A 24,053-nucleotide genomic window follows, 5' to 3' on the forward strand; every position below is an offset into this window, starting at 1 on the left:
TGAACATCATAAAAGCAAGGGTATTCTGATATGGCATTGAGAAATTTCAGTTGGGGGAAAAAAAAGGTTTTGTCACATTGGGCAAGGGTGGGTTTCAATAACTACACTGAGATGCTGGACCATTGCTTCAATGTCAGTATAACCCCACGTTTGCAAGTCTAACATAGGTAAGATCCCACTCCTGATCTCCTCTCCTTAGAATGTAGGCACTTTAACCCAGGGCATGGCATATGTTTGCATTACTGATGCCTTCAGCAACAATCAACTCTAGAGAGCATGAGACTTGTTAGCAATGCTCCAGAGTCTTGCAATTCTTCTCACCTTGTTCTTTTGCTTGGAGTCAAGTGCTTCATTTTTGAGAGACATGCATTAGCAAACCCATCAGACGATAATTTTTTAAAGTTGTAATTAAGACCTTGCATATAGTAAGTTTTTCATTTTTAGTAATTTTTCCACTTCTACAACAACTGGGACTTTAAAAATTTGTAAGGAGATAGGAAAGCCACACAAAAACCACCCCAACCTTCTGCACTAAGGATGATGTGGTATGTTTGTTTTGATTTCCCCAGTAGGAGAAGACGTAAGATGTTAAATGCTGTGACCAAGGACAGGTAACTAAGGCCTACTTACCACATAGGAGCTAGGAATCAAAGCTTTAAATTCTATACTTTATTTTAAAAATTTAAAAATTAATTGCAATTGCATTTATTCACAGAATCACAGACTGGTTAAGCTTGGAAGGGACCTCCAGAGGTCATCTTGTCCAGCCTCCATGCTCATGCAAGGCCACCCTGAGGAGGCTTCTCATTATTTACACCATCATTACCTGAACATTCAAAACAGGAGTAGACACCATTTGTCATAACCATAGTACAAGACCCAAACCAAACAAAAACCAAAAAAGAAACCAACATCAAACAACCTAGACACAGAAAAAAAGATATTTCACTCAAGTAATAAATGTGGGATGGAGAAAAGAGAAGGCACAGAAACATAGAGGAGAGGCCAAAATGCCAGCCAGAGCAAATGCTCTGACTTCCAGACTTGGCCTGAAATTATTTCAGCAGGATGATTCTAAGTTTGCTTTACTCCTTGAATAACAAGTCAAAGCAATCAAGCAAACACACGTCTTTAAACAGGCCTTACACACTTGCTGTGTTCATATTCAAGGGGACTCTTAGATCGTGTTTTCTACATAGTGTAGTGTGGGCTTTTAGTGGTGTGAAATAAAAGGTTAGTGCCATGGCAAAAGTTCCAAACACAGAAAATACAGCTCAGGGTACATAAATAATTAAATGGTACACATTTAAAACATAAGCTATTAAAACCAGCATTTGTGAGGGACTAAAAAAAAAAAAAAAATGCAAATTAAGATGCAAATTAATCTTTCATAAGGCAAAGCTTCAGATGGTTGCATCTTCATGGATACTTTACAGTGCTTTTTCCTTTTGAACCAAGCACTCATACAAAAAAAGCGTTTTGACAATCCCACTAGGATAGCCATCCTCTGTGTTCAGAGAGAGATTTATAAAGATCACAAGGCAGGATTGTGAATATAATGATCCCAGGGATTAGCCTTTCTTCCGAGTATACTAGGACAGTTCTTTGGACCTATCTGAAATCAGAGAAGAGCCTCTTGTCTGTTAAGCCAGTGTGCAGCTTTCTTCTCACTTCCACTGTCCCTTCCCCACCTTAATTCATGTACTTGCAATACTTCAAATACTTAAAAGTTTAAAGCAGTCATATGTTAGCTATCACCCTCCTCGTCAAAGGAAAATGAAGAAACCTCCATTAAGAATCCACTGAACTGTCCATTAATCTCCATTAAGAACTGTTGCTCCCACTCAGAGTGGATTTACTACTGAGAAGTGCTGTTAAAAGTATTGATAAAGGAGCATATTTAACCTATTGGAAAATCAAGTCCAAAGGACAAGAGAAAACTTATTCAGACAAAAGAAGGTTTTGTGATTGAGGAATTGAATAGGCATTTAGAAGAACTTTTATTTCCTCTTAAGCTCTCACTCCCTCTGTGACTTTGAACAATGAACTTGATCATTACCTGCCAAGAGGTTACCTGAGAAGAGGTCAGCTCCTCCTTAGGTACTTAGGAGTGGATTTGATAGGTTCTGTGCTCACTCCCTAGTTGAGATGCCTAGTTTAGGAACCAGGAGTATTTCATTGGTCAGTAAGAGGGAAAAAGACATTGCCATAGGGTGTTTAAGCTAATGAGAAACCTAACTTGTTCTGCAGAAGTCCATGGGCCATGGCTGGAGTCTAAGGATGAAAAAACATTTTTGTAAGATGTTGAGAATTTGTAAAATGCTGTCCCAGTTGTTGTGGCTTTCTGTCCTAAAAGCAATGAAACAATAATTCTTTCATTCTCTTGTTGCATATCTGTGTTCTGACTTCATTTTATAAGCTCTGAGGACTGGGACTTGTCTCTCTTTGTGCCTATCACAACAAGGGGCTGGTTTAGTTCAGGTCTTTTCACACTGAGTACAATGGAGACACATACATTTAACTTAATTAGCTGCTTTCACCCCTTGCCCCCAAGGACTGCAGGTAAAGGGCAAAACCATCATAAAAGTAGTTGAAATAATATCACACATACAAGAAGACCAAATTAGCATACATGAGGAGCTCTGTATTACCTTTCAATATTGCCACAGATCTTTATGCCTGTGAACATGTAAGTAACTTCATTGGTTTATACAAGTTATATAATGAGTATATGTAATAAATAACATAAAAAACTTGTAATAAAACCATTACACTAGCAAAGACAAGAACATGAAATATCTCACAACTCAGTGAGTTTGCAAATGTGACCTCAGCCCTGTCCATTTCTGCAAACAGATTAATAGCACAGACTTTAATTACATGGTCACATAGTGCTCTTTTCTGTAGGGCTTCTGCTTCACTGGGTGCCTGTGAGAGGTCTTCATTCCTGTAACTTTATAGGGCATTAATCATGGGCGATGAGGCCATGAATCAGTTATGCAAGTCATCCCAGATACATACTGATGAAATCTGTAAACCACCACCCAGCACCCGTACTCTGATTATCAAGCCATGTTACAGATGAACTATTTTTGGACTGTTTGAAACAGCTCTGAGGATGTTCAGTGCTTTTTCAGTACCACAGGGATATCTGACCCACCATCCCCATAATACCATGTGACTCAGTTACCATGTGGTCATTTATGAAGGGCTCAGCAAGGGAAAAATGTGATGGTTTGATATTTGATGTCTTCAGTGATGACCTAGGGCAACCTTCTGCACAGAAAAAAAAAATCCACCATATTATCTTTAGACATAATTTGTATGGAAGTGTGGAATGTATATTACCCTCTAGGTAGTGTTACAGAGCCCTTAACTTTGTGATCCATTACAAAAACCCAAAATGTAAACTCCATGACAGTTTAATATGTTTTTAAAAGTCTCATTCATGCAAGGCAGAATGAGGCTCATTGAAATTTTACATCTATGGGTGTATTACCGAGATGGTCATACCCTAGAGGGCATTTCTCTATATTTTATTTTTTTTTATTTTTTTTTTTTTTTTAATGGTTGGTGCTTGGTAGGTACAAAGAGTTCTTTCTAGGGACAGTAGATGAAGTAACAAAAAGACAAAGAGAAGCAGATGTACTGCATTTTGTTCCTATTTGTCATACAGAGACACATATACAGGTTGTTGCAACTACTAGTGATATACTTTCTTGTTAGTGGACCAAAATGTACCACTCTCTGAGACATAAATACTACATTTGGAAGGATTTTTCAGGTTATTCAAGCCACCCTCCTGCAATAGGTACAATAGCCCCTACTTGTTATTTACAAGCTTAATCATTTTTTACCATCAGAAGGGTCATTTACCTTCTAATTACCACAGAAATAATGCAATGGACCACTAGTTCCTCACCACAATATTTATGGTACTTTCCAGTATGCTCTAATAGACACACACATTGTACTTGCTTATTTGGTTCCCTGCTCAAATATGTCCAGTCATGAGCACCTTATCCAGTAAAAAACAGTGCTGACTTAAAGTCTCAATAAACCTCTTCCTGTCTTTTAAAGTCTAGAGAAAATTCATAAAGAGCTAACAACAGCTTTTCTTTGAAGACTGCTGATTAATAAAATAATTTGCATTCTTCAGTTTTAATTCTGTTAAAAAATTCTGTTTTAATAGGATTTTTGAGGGGAAATAGATAAGAAACAATGGCTTTGTATTAATCTCAGAGAATTAGATCAGGGCTCATATTTTACAGTGATTTACATCTTGTGCAACCCCATTACATTTAATGTGACTACTGAAGGTCTGTGTCAACATGGAATGTGACTCTTCAGGCTTAAGTGCCATGATTCATGGACTGGGTTACAGTGGTCACTGTTTTTAGGATAAGACCTTATCTCCTGGGACTACTGATAAAGGCTTTCTTTTGGGTTTTGTTTTTCTTTTGTTTGCCTCTTTGGGAATATCCAAGGGGATTAACCAGACTTTCAGATGCTTATATTTCATGTCTTATGCTGTCACAACTAATCTGAAGGGAGTACCTGGATCCTGGCATGTCATGTTTTTTAACAGCACACCACTTTATTATTGATCACATAGAATATGTAGCATTCAGAAGAGAGCAATACTGCCAGCAAGTGAAAACTGAAGGCCAAGGCCAAGAAAGTCAGTATTATAAATCCATATGGTGATATTCCTCCTCTTACTGTCTTTTTGATTTCCTGCTTTTTCTTTTTTTGTGTGGGCTTCTACAGATACATATATATATATATACACACACATATATATATATATTATAGATTTATAATACTTAATTACTATTGTGGCTCAACCTGAGTTTCTAAACAGTTTTATATGCTGAAACAGCAGACCACATGTATATATTCAAGATGATATTGAATTAAATGTTTTATTGCCTCTTTATCATCTTTTAAGGAGGTTTTAAGAGCATAATGGGTATTCAACATTTCTATTATATTTTTATTAGATTTTGTAGCATCTTACAAACTACAAGAAAAAACTTACTGAGTTATTCCATATGCACTTTTCCTGACTGGGACTGTAAAATGCAAGACAGCACTTAGAAAGCATTCTGAAAAGGGAAAACCACTCTAGCAAAATTACTTCAAATGACTGAACTATCCCAAAACATAAGAATAATTCTTTGGGCTATTTTGTATCTGCAGTGTCTGAGGAGGACTGCAGGTGAATTTCTCACCTGAAATGCAGTACAAAAGGAACACTCCCTCCCAGAAGTTTCCACTCAAAGGGAAAAAATAAAAATGTACAGACACTTGTGTTTTGTTCAGACAACAGTGCATGGAGGAAGAAAACACTTAATTCTCGCAACAGTTAATTTTGTGAGGGCTGCTGAATTTACAGTGGAACTTTCCAAAGGAAACTACACTCAGGCCATGCTGATGCAGAAGCACTTTCTATTTAATACCACCCTGGCAGCTGTTGGAAGCACCCTGTCCTTTCTCTAGGTGCAGCAATTCCTCTGGGAGTGGGTTGAAATCTAATTCTGGAAACTCTAAATTAAGGCAAGACTTCACTTTGTGCTTTGCCTAGGCTCTCTTTTTTTGCTGTTGTTTGGTTTTTTTTTTGTTTTGTTTTGTTTTTTGTCTTTTTGGGTTTTTTTTGTCCAATTGTGACTTCTGACAAGGAAAATCTTATTTTATGAAATCTTGTTTGTACTTTTGAGTGTGTAGTTCCTTGCCCAGAAGAGATCATACATGCAAATATTATCTTTTTGGTATACAAATGAAGAAGACTGTGAGCAATCCTTTCTCAAGTGGCACCTGAGTGCTCGTGGCCTTTCACAACAGGGGCAAGGCAATTTAAGTTATTTTGAAATAAATACAGAAAATAAAAAATAAAAATAGAATGAATATTTCTCTCCACTGAGTTTCTCCACCTCATTAAAATCAAGCCAAAAGAACTCCCAAAACCGAACACTGTGCCTCCAGCATGACCTCTTCCTTTCCCATTTCAAACAGTAAGAAGGTGCTTTTAATTGCATTGCAACATTCATCCACTACCTCCCTAAGAACATCTGCCAAGATCTCCAAGGCTCAGTTTGAATCTCCTGCCCTCTGACAAGGTGTAGGACTCAAGTCTGCTACTCCACAGTTTGTTTCACCCCTCTGTTAATGCTTTACCTTTCTCCCTCCCAGTATCTCCCAGCATGAGCGCAGAAACCCCAGCAGCTCTGTGACCTTTCCAGAGGCAAGGAGGGAGAAGAGAGAGTTTAGAGGTGGGTTATGATCTACTCTGCAAACACTGACCACGGTGCAAAGCAAAAGAGCTGCAAGAAAAGACAAAAGAAGGTCTGAGAATGGAAACCAACATGTTCTGAAAGCTGGTAGTAAACACTCTGAAGAGCTGCAGCAGCTGACAGGGAGGGAGCTGGGAGCAGGAGGAGGGAAGGCTCTGTCACCATTTTTCAGTGCTCACATTAAGAGCAACAAACCCACAAAGTTTCATAACTTGTCATTTAGCTTAAGGGGAGGGTAGGGGGGGTGGGGAAAGATGGTTAGAAGAGGAATAATAAAAACATCTCTGAACTTCAGAGAACTGCAAGGTGATCCTCAAACAAAATCTGGGGTGAGCAACCCACTTCTTTATCTTCAGATGTCATTTGTTTCCTACCTTGCTCATTGCAAAGGAAGGACGGCAGGCAGTTTCTCAAGCTGGCTGCAGGAAGATGAACAGAACAAGGCCTTTCTGTTTGTACTTCTGTGTTCCTCTTTTTAAACTATTAACAGCGAATAACATGATCAGAAGTGACTGCCTGGGGAATTGTTGGTTTGGGGTTTTTTTTGTCTTTCAGTTACCAGTGTACTTCTCTCCCTGCTGAGTGAAGGATCCATGCAAATAAGTGGACAGTTTGCACCAAAGAGACTGCACAGGGGAAACAGCCAAATTGATTGCACACCCATCAGTTTGCATGCAAGCACTGCCAAGTGCCTGGAGTACACAAAAAAGAGAACAGCACATTGTGTTCTCTTGAACTCGCTTAACTTCTCACTATCCTAGGCACTCTTAATAATAATTACTCACATTTATACAAGTCTCATTTTTTACTTAACCTTCCCTTGCTCTTCTGTTGCAATTTTAGCTCACAGAGCTCAGGAAGCTCAGGAGCGTCAAGACTTTTGATGGCATTTAGGTGAGGAAATGGAAGCACAGAAAGGTGATGTCATTTGCTCAGTGTCACCCATCCCATCAGGGGATAATCCTGAAATCTCATTCAGACATCCCACATTCCAGTTCCTCCTTTTGCATATTGTTATCACTTTAAATAAAATATGTATGCCTCCTAAGATATGAACTGTCAAGTCTCAGGATATAAGCCAAGCACTGAGGGGGGCAGTGGCTAGGAAGCTATTTCTCTTATGAGCAAATTATAACTACAATTATTGTCTACTATGTTGTTTCTTGCATGCTCTTTTGAAGAATCTGGAGTTGGCTCTAGTCAGTAACTGAAAGCTTATAATAAGACAATAATAAGACCTTGACTGGTGTAACAGTACCTATGTTCCAATGTTTAATACATCTTAAGTGTTAAAAAAACCCCTCATTTATCCAATATTAGTATCTATGAAGCTTTTCTGAGTGACTGAAAGACAGCTTCTGCTGAATTCAGCTTTCATTAGCAATAACAGAAAAGTGATTATATCCTCATTATAAACATTAACTTTCTGAATACGAAACCATCCTTTTAGTCATGAAATAGAATATTTCCTGTTTCTCTGCCACTGTTCCCAGATCTATCTTCTAGGTGCAGCAGAGGGTCTGGATCTAAGGTGCTCAGCTGAGAATTATGAGCCAGTGTTAAACACTTCCTGGACTATGGAAGATGTTCTGCCTCTTCCCAGATGAGGTTAGCACTTCACAGGACATATGCAGCATCATGGAATAAAAGCTATTATATCTTAGTACATGTTTCCCATAGTATAAGAGCAATTCTGCACCTGCATCAGAAAAGCAGTTTAGCAGTGAGAAAGTATGTCAAGTCACAAAGAAATCTGAATGGTGCTGTGTCTCCCTGAGGGTGTTGATGTCTCTATGAGGAAGTCATTATCTCTGTGGTATCAACTTCTTGGACTGCTTCTTGAAGAGGTGTGGTCTGCTTGCTCACACACTTTGGTATCCTCAAGCCAGCTAATGAATCTGACTGTTTACAGTTGTCCCTTTGGGTGTAAGAAGGGTACAATCTCAATGGCTAAAAATTTGTTCAAAAAAGAAACAAAACAAAAATTAAAAAAAAAAAAAAATACCCAACAAAACAGAAAACAAACTTTTTGGGGAGGAGAAAGAAAAAATAGAACTAACAATGTAGGGTCACAAATATAAAGATGTTTCTGCACATCTTATAATCTATCAGACCAAAATGAGGTCTGGCAAAGTGAGAAAACCAAATGTCACTTCAGGGCCAAGGTTTCATGGGTCACCCTAACAGCTTCAGATGTTTATTTCCTGCTGGAGAGGCCCCTTAGGCAATTTCTGTACCTGTGCTACAAGTGAAGCTCCTGCTGACGTCAGCTGAAGTGCATCACGAGGGAGAGAAAACCACACTAAAAGGCCTCTGATTAATGGGACAGTGAATTTTTACAAGGGGTAAGCATGTGTAAGCTCCAAAAGTGCAAAGTTTCCTCTGTATCCACAGTTCAGCTCAGTGCACAGTAATCTCCCCCCAGGGACAACCTTTGCACGGAAATGTCTGTCACAGCAAGATTTGTTCCTCCAAGAGGAGCAGCAGGTTAGCACTCACCTCAACCACTGTATTACCACGGGCACTCAGGGAGGAGCTGCCACAGACAGAAAATTCACCACTGGCTGAGGCAACGTGCATACCATCGTGTCAGCAACAGCTGGATGTGGCAAGAGTATCATGTCCCCCACAACTGTGGTGGATCGGATTTCTCTGCAGCAGTGAGCGGGAACCAAAGAATGGCTGAGCAGCCTGTGGTGTGGTATCATGGGAGCCTGCAAACTGCACAGGCAAGGAATCAAAAAGAACCGTGTTGTAATGACAATCCCATCCTTTCCTGTGCCATCTGGTTGCACCATTACTGCTCCTCCACGTATCAGGCTGTTTGTGCACGGTGATACAGGCGGCATATTGCTATCTTCAGGATCAGTGGTGCAGAGACCCAGTCTGGGCAAGACGTCTGCAATGACACATGTTTACACAGCCCCTCTACTTCACAGAGCTTCTAAAATTCAAATTTATCCAAACCAGTGAGATATGCCAGGCTTGCTCTGCCATTGCTTAGGTGGACAGCAGCAGCTGCTGGATGCTCAAGAGTAACTATCCAGGGAGATAAGGGGTGAGGAGAAGATAGTCTGGTAACAGGCAACTGGCAGGGACTTAGACCTGCTGTTCAGCCATACTAAATTTCTCTGCAATTATAGAAAGAGTGATAAACTCAGTCTGCCTTGGGATTCAGCTATCTACTCACTGATGCACTATAAAGCTTCCTAGACAGCATGAAGTCCAAGGTCAACCAACACTGCCAATCCAAGATTTCTTGAAGTGGGAACAGGACTGAGGCATGTAGGACATATCTCCCTTTTGTCTCTAGAAAGTTCACAGGAGATTTCCTGTGCTGAGGAACCTGCTAGGTGTACCCATCACTTCCTTGACAAGAAAAAACATTTGAGATGGCTATGCTCATACGTTAAACATCAGAGCTGCTCACCTCAGATGTGAGCTGTACATCACTCCAAGTGGCTTGGAGCACACTTCTAGTGTGATGACAGGCTTGTCATCTTGAGCAACAGGGCTAGACTCGAGGAATTTGGATACACTACACAGGAGTCCACTGTTAATGAGGTAAGAAAGAGGCAGAGGTCTAAACCAAGTAACACCAAGTGATGATGTGAAGTTGGAGCAGTGCCAGGAAGACTGCAGATCAGGAAGAAAAGAGATGAAAGTGTCTTTAACACTGTCTCCAAACGCTCAACAAGAATTTGTTTTATAAATGCTCTGTGATGTATGGCATTTTTTTCCAGATCTGCCCTTCATCCAACCATTGCTTACACAGAAAAAGTAAAATAGCTGTGACAGTTGGATTAATCATTTCAAAATGGTGCTTTAACTTCTTGATTCTATTCTTAAGATGCAAGGCATGGCAATTCCACCAAAACCCTGAGATCACCGTGAATGTATACCAGAGTAACTCAGAGAAGGATGTGGCCCTCCTTTACCTGCACTTGTGGCCCTAAAGAAATGAGTGTAATGTTCTTAGGTCCTCCTTATATAGTATTTCAGCAATAAGGGGATACGAGTTAAGCAGTAACTGACTCAAAAATGATGCAAAGCAAATAATACCATGGAACAGGGCCCTGCATGATAAATTACAGGCCACTGTTCCACAACTCCTAGGCGTTCCACAGAGGGATGAGACTTACCTCGGGCATCCAAAATTGAGATGCCTGAATGTGAAAAAGTCACCACAGGCCTTCTTGAAAATCAATGGAGAGGAACAGGTACCCCAGAGGACAATTTGTGTCACACTAAAAAAGGCATCTAAGGCACGTCAAATGGATTACTCCCTGGAGATGCTTATGTCTTACTGCTGACTAAAAGGGGAGCCCAGGATGACCAGTTCAGCCTTAGGCATCTAACTTGAGACATCTAAAGTTGCGTGAAATGAATCACACTCGTCGAGGGACTAATAGATCATCTATCTTTTATATGCCATAGAGCTTTAATTTTTACCCAGTAACTCTTTTGTTGGGCCCAATAACTTGTGTCTAAACCGTTTCCTCCAGAGAGGTCTTCAATCTTGAAGACATCAAAAGATGAACAATTCATCAGTTCCCCTGGCCCATTTTTATAACAATTAACCACTATGACTGTAAAAAACACTGCTGGTTCTAATTCACCCTTGGTTAAAATTGCGTTTCCCTATCCTACTTTGAAAAGTTTGCTGCATTTCCCCTCTGGAAGCACAGATGCAGTTTCAGATCACCAGGTATGAAGGCCAAGTGTTCCAGCCTTTCTTCCCTTTCAAAAATAATGATCTTTGTACAAACTTGTACTCAACTAGCAGAAAGCCGGCTTCTCAGGGATCTGTAGGACTACTGCAAATAATAAATTTTTTTTGTCAATTTTTGTTAAGTAAATACTATTACTCACCCTTTGGGAACTTGAGAAACTAAGGGGCAGAGAGGACAAGTAACTGACTTGGCTCTAGAGCAGACATGTGAACAGATTTTCTCTGTCCTGATCTATTACAGTATCTTACAAGCACAAAACTTTGATTAGAACACTGACACCTTCACTCATACATTGTTTCTTATCTACTGCAACAAGATATAGGTTGGATATCAGAAATTTTATTTTTAGTGTGTCCTTACTATACCCAAGGAGAAATTTTTTGTGTTCTTTACACCAGCTCCAAAATAAGTTACAGTCACTTACAGTCCATGGCATTACGTGTGTGTCCTGCAACAGTCAACAAGATACAATCACCGAGATAAATATTGATGTCTTCACTATATCAGTAACCAAATCTCAAATAAATATCTACATTTGATGAAATGGGCATTTGCAGATAGAAACTAGGCAGTGGAGAAACTCATATCTCTAGCAAAAAATTCAGAACTACGTGAACACCAAATGTGTTAGAAAGAGTAATTTGATGCAGAGGTCTGCGTTCCCTTTATTCAATTGCCTCTACTGATATTATTACAGATGAGGAACCAACTGCACCTTGCATTGCACAGTGAAATAATAAAAATTACAACACAAATTTATATTTTCACATGGCATCATCTACTACAGCCAAAGTGGAAGAATATCCTTGAAAACATATCCATACAAAAAACTCCCACATCCATACACAGATGCTAGGTGGAGTAAATCATATCAAGCAGATAACATGTTTCTATGATCAGCTTCCAGATCACCCAGTAACAACAGGGTTCCTGCCAATTTTACGTCTTTCAAGCTATTTCATAATGGACGTGAACAGGAGACATCCTTAAGTACAAACATCTCTTCTGGTCTTAGATTCTGGTATCTTAATCTTACAGTACTTTCTTCACTGCATATTTATCGCAACTGTGTGTTTAATTTCTCCTGCTTCAAACTGGATAATGCTCCTGAAGGAAGAATTCAGCAACTTTATTGAATCTTGTTATCACTGTGGATGTCTGCAGCAGATCAATATGTTATAAATGGTGCCCACCCACATTCTGGATGATACAATGACCTAAGAACCCTGATCAGAATCAGCATAAGAAAATACTGTTGAATGTAGACATGCACAAACACACACACACACACTCTTCCTAATACTACCAGTACTACCACTTATTATCACTAACATTATTATTAGCATTATTGTTAGCATTCTTATTAGTATTGTTGTTGATATTATTATTATTAGTGTTGTTGTTATTATTGCATTTTTAATGTATGTTCTTAAGCACATGCAGGATCTTTTTAAGATCTGGCTTAAATGGATGGTGAAATTTTCAAGCACCTGTGAGACAGAGCTGGAACCTCAATGGGGTCACTTTTATACCTATCATGCTGCTGATCAAACACTGTGCAAATTACTTTTCCCAAACTATGCAACCAAAACGTAGATTTAGAAATGCCCACATACCTTCCCAGAATGTTTAGCGTGCTTTAGATGAAGGTCATAATAAAAGTACTAGTTTTATTATTCCACAGTTTTGGCAGATGGTCTGAACTATTAAGAATCAATTTAAGCCTATTAAGAATGTCATCTATTCTGTTTCCAGACACTATCACAGCAGTTCACCCTCATTACTTATCTGTCACTATGAAAAGTAGCTAAACCACCATCCATCACATTCAGCTACTTTTTGCACAGAATTCTTGATCTGTTTTCCCCTACTTTTTTTTTTTTTCCCTGCTGAATTATTCCTCTCTATTCCTCTCATATTCTCTATGGCAATGTGGTCATCTATTCCCTATTACCCCACAAAAACAAAACATAAAAAAACTGTATCCTACAAGAATATCTAGTCTTTACGTAGCACATTTCCCAAATAACCTTACAGTACATCATAAATGACAAATGTACCATTATACCCATTTCACAGATGAGACATTTGAAGTATGTGGTCATTTATCTACATAATCCATCAAATTTTGTGATCTCTGAAGGTAAATAAAGAAATCAATGCTGACACAGCACAAGTTTTATTTGTTAAACTATATAGGATTACAAAATTTCCAGGACTCTTATCTTTTCTTTTCCCAGTTGCTGTTCTAACTTCTTAAGCCAGTAATCTAAAAAAAAAATCATTTCCAAATAATTATTTCCAAATTTTGCCTTGGTTCAAAGGTATTTTTCCTTAGAAAACAGGAATAGTATTTCTGCAAATTCTTTTAAAATTTCCATGAGCAAATCTTTGGAACATGTATTTTATTTTATTCAAGGAATGAGTGGTGCTTCACACTGCATCTTAATTAGTGAAGTCATTAGAAACTTAATTCTAATTTTTTCAAAATCCCAGTCTGATCTTTAGAGGCCCTGTTTTGGACGATTGTGATTCAGACCTATTTACATACTCATATCTTTCTTTTTTCTCTTATAAAATCAGACACAATCTAAGTACCATTTGACTATAGAACAGGATTTTAAATGCCAAGGGCTACCCAGATACATTAATTTTATCAATCATGTTTATAAAGTGCTTAATTACATCTGACCTATTGAAACAAGACTATCATCAGCATCCATGACTACCACATGCTTATGGACAGATGAAAAGTGATCATAAAGGTACAGTCATCCAGCATGTCCTAATGTGACTGCAATTGTGATATACTTTATTGCACTAATTCAGAGGGGCAAAGGAAAATGGTGATTGCCATAACTCAATCACATTAGGAGAAAAAATATGTGATACAGATTATCTATCTTTTTTTATCGGACAACATAGAAAGAGACACTTGAAAAAATAGAATGGTGCTTCAAATTCACTAAAGAGATGCATTTGCTGATATGTTATACAACTGATACTTTAGGATATCATAGCTTTTTTTCCACCACAGACAGTGTCTGGAAACATGAGAAGCATCAATCAATACCTTCAGTTCCTTGGGAGGCAGTGTTAAACAAGAGAAAAGACCACTTCTGCTATGTTCCTCTATGAGTGTCTATGAGTGTCTACACAGAAGGCCTATGTTCCATAGAAAGCAATTAATGATTAATGCTGAGCAGACAGGTAATTTAAAGAAGGCGGGGTAGCCCACAAAACTGAGCACTGTATGAGCACAGAAGCACTTTTTAATGAGCTTCATTACAAAGAAAACGGCCAAGCACTGTCTTGGGTGGGAAAAAAAAAAAAAAAAAAAAAAAAAAAGAGTCCACAGACTTTCCCTACACTCTTTGAACTTCCATCAAACACATTGATGATCCTTTTTCATACAGTGTTTTATGGACTACGGGGAGGATAGACCTTCACCAAGTAGAGACCTTACTAAAGCTGTCTGTTTGTAGTGGCCCATGGTTTCTCTGGGTGGGAGATGACTCAGGACTTGATCACTTACCCCACCTCTTGAGTCTGTGGTTGCAGCCATGAATATGAACACTCACCATGAACATCCTTGACACACTCTGGCTGGGCTATGTCATACCCAGGAGGAGGTATCTCTCAGCTTGACAGCTGCTTCTACTGTTTGTAGGATCTTAAGAGCTGTAAATGTTTAACTAATATTTACTCTACATCAGCTTATAGGCTGGGTTTTTTCTTTTGTAGCCAGCTGGAGGGGCAGTGAAAAGCACAGGAGAAATTTGGGCTGTCTTGGCCAGAATCCTGTATGGAATCCCCTGAGAAGAAGACATTGCCATGGCAGCTTTGCTGTTCCTTCAACTGGTGCAATAGCTGCTGTTCCTACATTAAGCCAGCTCTGCTGGTCTGTGAAGGTGAGCAGCCTTCTCCAGGTAATTATAGAAGTACCTGCATCCCTGAATGCTGCTGTTCCTCATCCCTCCATCTGCCTAAGATACCCAAAGATTTTGTTACCCTTTCAGCAGGAGATGACCTGCCACAGCTGTCATGCTGTTCATCTCTCACGATTTTAACAGCCAGCTGCAGCTGCAGCTTTTACTCCAGGACTCAAGCTGGCCCAGCAAGGTTCCTCTTAGAAATGAGTGCAAAGTATTTTCATTTTAGATCTGAGCTCCACAGTGGTGTTCATCCTCTTCTTCTAGTTTTTGGTGGGTTTTTTGTTTGTTTGGTTGTATTTAGTTTGTTTTCATTTAGGGTTTTCTTGTTTGGATGTTTGTTTATTGTTTTTTGTTTGTTTGTTTGTTTTTGCTTTGTCTATTGCTTATGGCATCCAAGGTTACTAACAAAAAGATAGCTGATGAAGGGCTGAAACTTACAGAATTGACCCAATTCAGATCTACAGACTTGGATCTTACCCTGGTAAGAAGATCTTGATCTTATTTGAAGAACTGAACAAATTGTACCTGTTGCAAACACAGCCAGAATGCTAACACCACTTCACCTCTTTCACAAGGCCTGCTGGCTGGATCACACAGATGAGCCAGAGTTGAAGTTCTTTGTCTCCCAGATCCCCATCTCACACCTCACTGAAGAAAGCCCTAAAGCCGCTGATGACTCTGAGCTGCAGACATTCACCCGTGTAGCCTGCTGAAACTGTGCCAGATTAAATCAATGGGATCATAAGCATTTAAACAGGAATTACTACTGTTCAGCTGAAAACCTCCTTATCAGAGACAACCTGAGCCTTAGCTTGAGCTATAAACAAGGCATGTCAAGCTGGAGGTTGCAAATATCCATGCACAGGTAGCAGCCTCTGCTTCTGCCTCCTCAACGTAGTGGCCATTAGAGAAGAAGGAAGGAAGACGTATGGTTTATTGTATATGGATCCTGCAGTTGTGGAAATGATACAGCTACCATCCCCATCCTACAGTGAAGGTCTGAGAGATGAACACATGATTAAGGGTTTTGAGATCTCCACAGTTAAAAGAGACACCACAACGTTGCTGTGATTTAATTCATGCATGCATGCATGTCAACCCAAACTAAATCCCCAGGGTTAAAGTGAAACAGAGTTTAAATCTAACCAGGGTAAAAACTCATAACCAATTCATAGGCTTCTCAGAGAGAATATCAAATGATGTGAAATTTTAATTGCCCTGAATGGGACACAGACATCTCAAATAGAGTTGCCTGTCTCCCACCAGAGAGAAAAGAAAAGAAAAAAAGAAAAAAAAAAAGGAAATTAGGTGGATTCTTTACTTTCTTTCTACTACCCCTAGAATATAAAACTTGTTCAAGCATAACAATAGACTAAGTTTTACTAAAACCAAAGAGAGCTTTTAAGCACCTAGTTTAAAAAGACAAGTTGTTTGCGCAACTGATATGATATTATGAAACTTCAGACATTTCTTTCACAACTGACAAAGTACTGAATGCATTAGACAGGCCTGTTTCACATCAGAATCCACAAAGGCTCCCAAGTCTGTATTCCTCTGTATTTTTCTCTGAACTCTATTGTCTGTGGTTAAAAAACCAAAAGGGTCTGACCCATTTTAAAAGAAGGAAATCATATTTCTTAGGCTGCAAATGATACTCCTTGCTAGGAGAAAACAGCTAGTGCTTAAGCCTCCTAAAGAAAGGAAATGTCCTAAGTCAAGGTCACAACACGTAATGCCCTCACAGAAAGTAGAGGAAAAAACATAAAATACACCAGGTCCAGGCTGGTTGTGTAGAACCACACAGCACACAGCAAAGGTTACAAATGGCCATGTCAAACACAGCTGATTTCCATCTAACAATTAAAGCAGTGACATGTTTTTGGTGGAAGGTTAGCATTATTTTTTGGCAAGGCAGACTGTACCTTTATTCTCAAATATCACTGCATGGTGGGAAGTGTTGCATAGAGTAATGAAAAGCAATAATCTGTCTTCAAAGTAATTTTGAAAGGTCTAGCTCATTCCAGTTCCTCAGGGCAAAGCAAGACAAAGCTAAGTCGAATTGTTTCCATTTCACAGATGGGAAAGATGAGGCAACAAAGCAAAGGATTAAACTGGGGGAGGTTGGTATGATTCCATTTTTGGATGTTCAGATTGCAGTCTCAAGCAACCCATCTTTTTTGCACTGGCATCTGACTTCAGGGTAAACATTTCTGTGCTTTTTACCCTTGTAGCTCACGGGACCCGCTACATCTGCAACTCATTGTGCAGCGTGAATGCACCCATTGGCCTGAACATCAGGAAAGTGAGCACACAAGTTTGGATGAATCTCTGGCCATTTGCCAAGCATGCAGAGATCTTGTTACTTAGAATAATTACTGAGTTAACCTCTTTGCAGGGAGAAGAGGAAATTAGAGGAGCCAGGTTTTTTGCCAAGCCCTAGCACAAGTACTCAGGATATCCTGGGTCTCTCTCTTGCTCAGATCACTGGGTTTCCTCTACATTCCAGCAATTCCCAGTGCAAACAGATTTAGCAATAAGAGAGCACATATCCAAGCAGACAAAAACTTTTAGAATGATTGCAGACAATCTAGTACTGAACCGGTGGACTGCTCATTTTCCCTTGGATACTGAAGTTAATCACTTTCCCTTTTCTTGGCACTCCACAATGAGTTTCTCTCTAAGGCGCTGACCCTGTTACTACTGACTACCAACCCTAATACTTATTATCATGATGGGTCTATTGGTTAAAGCAGCCTTCTCCTAGTGGTTTTCACATATACTCTACAGCCTGGCGTAATTCACCACTGTCTCATCCCAGTGCTAAAGAACAGTGGAAACCTGATGGTCTGTTTGCACTTTCTGTGGTGCCAATACTACCAAGAGGTAGGGCAATGGCCATGAGGAGCCCAGTTTGTGTTGGCCAAACTGAGGTTTAGAGGTCACTGAAACAAGCCTCTCTGTTGCATATGGGCCAAAAATAAGTGAAATAGATTTCAACAATCCTGTACCTGTACATTATAGACCACATAATTACCCTGGTAACTCCTTGCATTGAGTCCAGTAAAGTTTAACTAAATTACATATTCTGCAAAAACCTCCTATCATGTCCCAAGGCAGCAAATCTCCAGGAACCAAACTGTTTTAATCTGTAAAACATTTGTCCCTTTATTGTAACTTGCACTTTTCGGTTTTAACTTCTCGTCATAAGTTTTATTCTGTTTTTCTCATTGTGGTGGGTGCTTTCCATGGGTAATTTCTTTGTATACAGAACTCTGTGACTTGTTTTTTTTTACAAGACACTCTGAGTTGCCTGGCAAGTCAGTCTGTTTCAGTGCCTGTCATTATGAAAAAGCAATCTTTCAAGAGAAGAAATTACAAAAAGGATGTGAAATCATGACAGTCCGGGTAATTTCCTTTCCAGCTATAGCTCTGTTGACATTAACTACAACATTAGCAGCTATGAATTAGGTTTGTCATGTACACTCCATGCAAAAAAAAAGAAAACAAACAGAAAAGTTAAATATTTAGTCTCTGACAGCCTATTTTTTTGCAAGTGTATTTTTTAACTAAAGTTCTCCAAAAATCATCCCAAACCATTGTGCCATGGGAACTGCTGTTTGCAGAATCAGGACATTATGTTTGCTTAAGCACATCTGTAGAGCCAAAGGAAAATAAAAAAAAAATAAATTAAAAAAAAATCAAAAAGCCCATCTTTCATGAATTCCTCATCCATTATTTTACTAACCACAATTTTAAGGTTAGAAAAATACCTACCCTATTAACCTCTAAGGCATTAAACACACAGGACTCCAGCATTCATTTTGTGCTTTGTTCTTTCAGCACCCACCGATACTGCGTGGCAGCACACAAAGTAGACTCCACTGTAATTTTTTTAAAACGGCAACTTGGTCAAATTAGGCCTTTGGCTATTAAAAAATACCATACCCCTGGGTCAATTCAAACTTTCCACTACATACTTGAGGTGACTGAATGATAAACAAACGATCACTGAGAAATTTTGATGCTGGCATATGCCATCTGGTAGGGTTTTAGAAGGAGGAAATGAGATGATGTATGGCTGATTTGCTAAAGTAATTTAAAACAAAACAAAAAAGTATTAAGAAAAGGAAAAAAAAAATAGGTACAGTCCTTCTGCCTTCACTTTCTTATGCAGATACCTATAATCAGACTTCTACTTGTGCAGAGGTGCCAAAATAAACAGGACTTGCTCTCACAGCATCCATTAACTTCAATTTGGGTACTGAGTGTGCTAAAGCTCTCTGTAAAGAAGTTTATTTTTAAGTGCCTAAAAAAGACTGAAGTGACTGGCTAGGAAACAGTCATCCTGATTTGGACATTTCTGGCAAGGCAAAAAGCACAAGGATAACGGGATGTCTGAAATGGATTCATATCCTGGCTAGATCCAATTCTAGACTGATTTACTGTAAGTGGCTGAAGTATGGGGGAAGGAACGAATGTGGCACTGTTTGCTGTGGGCAGCATATGAAACAGTGTGATTAAACTGGGGTAGTGGAAATAGAGATGAGATATCAAAAGAAACAAATAAATGGTAAGAATAGTTGCATGTCAGTGCAGGTTGTCTGAAGGACTCACCATCACTGGATGTGTGCAGGACCAAATTAGATGAATGTGTGTTGCACAGTTTGTGGCAGACCTGCTCTTGCCTTAAGAAGAATGGATGCAGTTACTTGGACTTGAGGGATGCTTGGACTGATAAGACATTAGTCATACATAGGTCTAGAGAGAAAGTGCCCTCCAAAGGTGACAAGCATGAGTACCAGACTTGTGATTCACTTCCCAGATGGCTGTATGTTTGATACTAGTGTGATCCTCTATTCCTTGTATGTGAGGAAGTGACTTCTTACACCTAATTCAGAAGACTACAGACTTATCCACACCAAGAGAGGAGAGGTAATCTCCCTCAACTTTTTAAAAAAAGACAGTAAAAGAGGAATAAATATCATGTCTCTCTGAGCAATTATACACCATCCTTTATATGAAGAACTCAAAATACTTTTCAACTATTAATTAAACTCAGCAATTGAGGGAGATGTCATTAATCTGCTCATTTTTAAAATGCAAAGGGAGATATCAAGGCCAGGTGTCTTGCCCTCATGCCGTATGGCAGAACAGAGACAAAAAAAAAGAGGTGCAAATTGGTCCCAAGTCAAGAGCTTTCCTACTCCAAGACCACTGAAAATGAGGTGCAAATTCAATCCCCAACAGTTTGACACAAAATTGAAAAAATCCCATAGCCTTATGGTCTTCAAACACCCTTTATATCTATTTCTTCACTAGGAGATGGTGCTTGAGTCCACTGTCAGCAATGAAACACCCTAAGGAAAAAAATAGAATAAAACAAAGGCCTCCAAACAGGGCAACAATTCTGTCACATACACTGGCAAATATTCACAAAGCACTAAGGTGGCCATGGTGCTGTGTTACAAACTGCAGGACATACTGGCTATTCAAGACACCAGGTGTCTGGGACATAATGACCTCTTAATTAATGACCACTTATAATTAAGCTGTCAGACACCAGAAGAAAGAATAATGGTAAGTACAGTTCCCTGTTTACAGCAGGAGTCCCTCCCATTTCTTATGTCCTGGGTTCAGTTCTTAAACACCTTCCTTGCCCACAGGGTTTTCCTCTCCTATTTTGCTTGCATAAAAGAGAAAAGCAATTTCAGCCCAGAGAAGCCTTCCTCAGGAAATTAGGAGCATCTCTTTCTGCATTCAGGTTGGGGGGCAGAAAGGGAAGAAAAGCCTGCCTGAAATTTTAACAATTGTGTAAATACCCACATATGAACTCCATACCCTTGGTTTTTCATCTACAGCAAATTTTCCCTGCTGGGAAACCCTTGGGCATGTCCATCTGCCATACAGTATGGTGAATACTACTACAATGGCAGTTTAACAATAACTGTGCTCTTTTGAACCTCCCCATTCAAGTCACTCCATTGATTACTTGCAAGAATGCAGACTCTTGTGTTATTTGATCGGCACATATACTCTGAGCATTTAATCCCCTCAAATATTTTTCAATAACTTCCTTTAATTACAAGGAAAACACATCGAGTGATGCATGCATTGAAGAGCTTCCCCTCATGTCTCTCTCTCTTTTTTTTTTTTTTTTTTTTTTTTTTTTCCCTGTTTAATGAAGAATTTGAATCACTTTTCAGCTTCTTAATCCTATAATCCTGGAAGGAATTTGCTCTCTTCCAACCCCTGGGGGTGATAGGCTTATGTTTAGTACAGTACACCCCAGAGATCTTTCAGCAGGGTGTTTCCAGAGGAGTCCCAAATACCTAAATTCCTCAGCTGTGTGGCCAACATGTAACCCAGCCTCACCAAAAAACACCTTGCCAGGGAGATGCAATTCAGGAACTGACCTGTCCTTGGGAAATGCAAGGATAAAACAAGGCATTAGCCACAAGGTGTTCAGAGAGCTGAGCTTTGCCAGGAGAAATGGGTCCACAGTGCCAAGGAGGGTGGTTTTACCAACACACGTGATACATGTGATGGATCCATTCTTCTGGATGAAAGAAAAAGGCAGGGAAAGGGACACCTTGCTAATACTGCAATCCTTGCACTGCCTCCCACTCCCACTCTCCTGGGGAGACTGAGGAATGAAGGACACATCTGTACCACTGCTCCTGTTGGAAAGGTTGGCCTGAACCTTGGCTGTATGGTCTTTGTCTTGAAGGGACCCAGGTGCATTTGCAGCACACAAGTCTCTCCCCTGTGAGCACAGTGTGCTCGGAGCACAACAGCTTCAGACTTGTCTGATTTTGTTGGAAGAAAAACCCTTGTGTTAATAAGATGGCTCAATTGCGCAATGAAATCAAAGTCCACAATTTTTCTCTTCCTGATTTTCCTGTAGGATCAAGGAAATCCAACGACACATGAAGTGTAAATTTTCTACCTTGTCTTTCCAGGCTATTGTTTTTCAAGGGGTGGCCGTGGATCTTTGGGGATTCATAAAATATCTAAAAAGATTTCATGGAGCAACTGCAAATGAGTAAAACCACAGCAACAACCCAAACCTTTCCCTTGTAGTTCCATATGTGCCAGAAAGCAGACTGGGGAAAAGAAAGCTGTAAATACACTTTCAAAGTTTTGCATCATTTTTAGCTGGTTGTAAATCAAACACCTTGGGGCTCCCTAGACCAGAGCAGGTCTTGGCTTATTCTCCAAATGACTAAGTGTTCCTTCATTAAAAGCAAAGGCATTTGCTACTCACTTCTCTCACAGTTCTAGGTCTTGCTCCTTAGCTCACTTTCTTTTTTTCTCATGCTTGTTAGTTCCAATAATCATTGTTTTCTTAGTGTCTGTCACACATAACCATTGTCATTACCTTCTGTGCTAAAATAAGAACACTAAGAAGCAGCTCAGAAACCTGAACACCTCCAAGTGTATCTCAGTGTCTGTTTGACCCAAGATGGCATCACAGGACTCAGCTGAGCCAAGGCTTGGAAAAGATGAGTGTAGAGGACATGTTGATGTTAACATGGACAGGACATGGATACAATGCACACAATAAGGACATGTGGGGAATGAAGGTGTTGCTTGCACGTCATCTCCCTCTGGCTGAGGGAACTAAGACTTGAAGGCCAGTATTTCAGTGTTGGATCTGCCTAAACATGGCCTGTTTTCAAGGGTTTGCACATTTTAGTGCAACTCTGATGCTCAATTTTATGACCTGACAACTGACAAACTGGCTAACACCTTAATCACAGCTCAGCTGGCAGAAGATGATGAAAAATTATGTCATACTGTGGCGCATGACTGTTGCTTTCAATTGCTGTGACAGACTCCAGTGCCTATTTCATAACCCAATAGCCCATCTCATGTTGCTCCTTCTATGGGAGCAACGACTTAGCTACTTGCCTGGCTGAAACACTGTAAAATAACCAGCAGCATAAATTTGTTAGTTTGTCACTGGCGTAAAAATTGCCTTACATTTTCCAAAAATTCTTCACCTATTTTACCATAAACTTGCATTAAGGGAACACAATTTTCCTATCATCAGAGGAGACCTGACATAAAAAACTGACTGAAGGAATACACCCCTAGGAATATTTCGTAGCATATCTATGGCGGAAGTGGATGGGGTATGTGCTGATGTCTTCTCTGGGAGAAAAGTCTCATTAGACTGGACAGGACTGACAGTTTCTCTCCTGACTTTGCATGTACATAGTGCCAGCCTCACCTCAAGCCTGGAAAGTAGCTGGGCAAGTTTAATCAACAAAGCCCATTAAAACGACCAAGTCTGCAGAAGGGTGAACGAAGTCACACAGAAGTTGTCACTTGCTGCAGGTTGCACATCAGTTCAGGACTGGAGCTACTGGCAGAACTTAGGAAACGAGCTGAGAGAACTATATTTTTGGGGAAAATACCTACATAAAATAGCTCAGGGAGCATATTTTCTCATATTCTGGCTAGAAAAATAAAAGGTCTCATTCTTTTTTAAAGCCGCACTTCATTTCTCCCCTATCCATCTTTCTCCAGTCTGTCTTTTAAGCAGAATATTGTAAACATTTCTTTGGAAAATAGCAGCACTTCACAGTTTGGGTTTTTTTGTTGGTTTTTTTTTTCTGGAGTTCCTATCTTAGGTTTTAGGAGCCAAAATTATCGTGTAAATTTGGTCCCAACACATGAACCATTTATGTGTGCAATGCTGTATTATTTTTACACAAATTTTGTTTTTTTTAAAAAAAAACCCAAAATATAAATAAATCACCATTTCTCTCCAGGAAACCACATACCCATGCCTTTCTTCTGTTTCCACTGCCTTTGCTCATGTAATAGTTGTTTTATCAGCAGTGACCCCAATGCTTACATGGCACTTCAAAGCCCCGTAAGGGCTATTAACCATTCTCAAAAAAACAGAAGAAAGTGAAATTCATTGCACGGAGGAATCGGTGAGCTTGTGGTGGGACAAAATAAACACTTTGGAAAGGAAGCCCTGGTGAGATGGCTCACCTCCAGCAGCATGGACCAAGGGCTTTTCTGAAGCAAGAATTTTTTGATTTCAACAAGAAACACCCAGCACAGTCTGGGAAGGCAGC

The 24,053-nt window shown here is 39.6% G+C and overlaps 1 protein-coding gene and 1 long non-coding RNA gene across 5 annotated transcripts in view; one reads left to right on the forward strand and one right to left on the reverse strand.

Moving 5' to 3' along the window:
* Window positions 1-24,053, reverse strand: part of SETBP1 (SET binding protein 1) — a 262,561-nt gene that overhangs the window by 99,546 nt on the left and 138,962 nt on the right. The gene's annotated exons all lie outside the window — the stretch shown is intronic.
* Window positions 14,759-18,644, forward strand: LOC139789715 (uncharacterized). Its single transcript, XR_011723237.1, has 3 exons — window positions 14,759-14,937; window positions 15,049-15,231; window positions 15,537-18,644. It is a non-coding gene; the product is annotated as an uncharacterized lncRNA (long non-coding RNA).

Source organism: Heliangelus exortis, chromosome Z (assembly GCF_036169615.1).
Source record: "Heliangelus exortis chromosome Z, bHelExo1.hap1, whole genome shotgun sequence".
In the NCBI taxonomy this organism is placed as follows: domain Eukaryota; kingdom Metazoa; phylum Chordata; class Aves; order Apodiformes; family Trochilidae; genus Heliangelus; species Heliangelus exortis.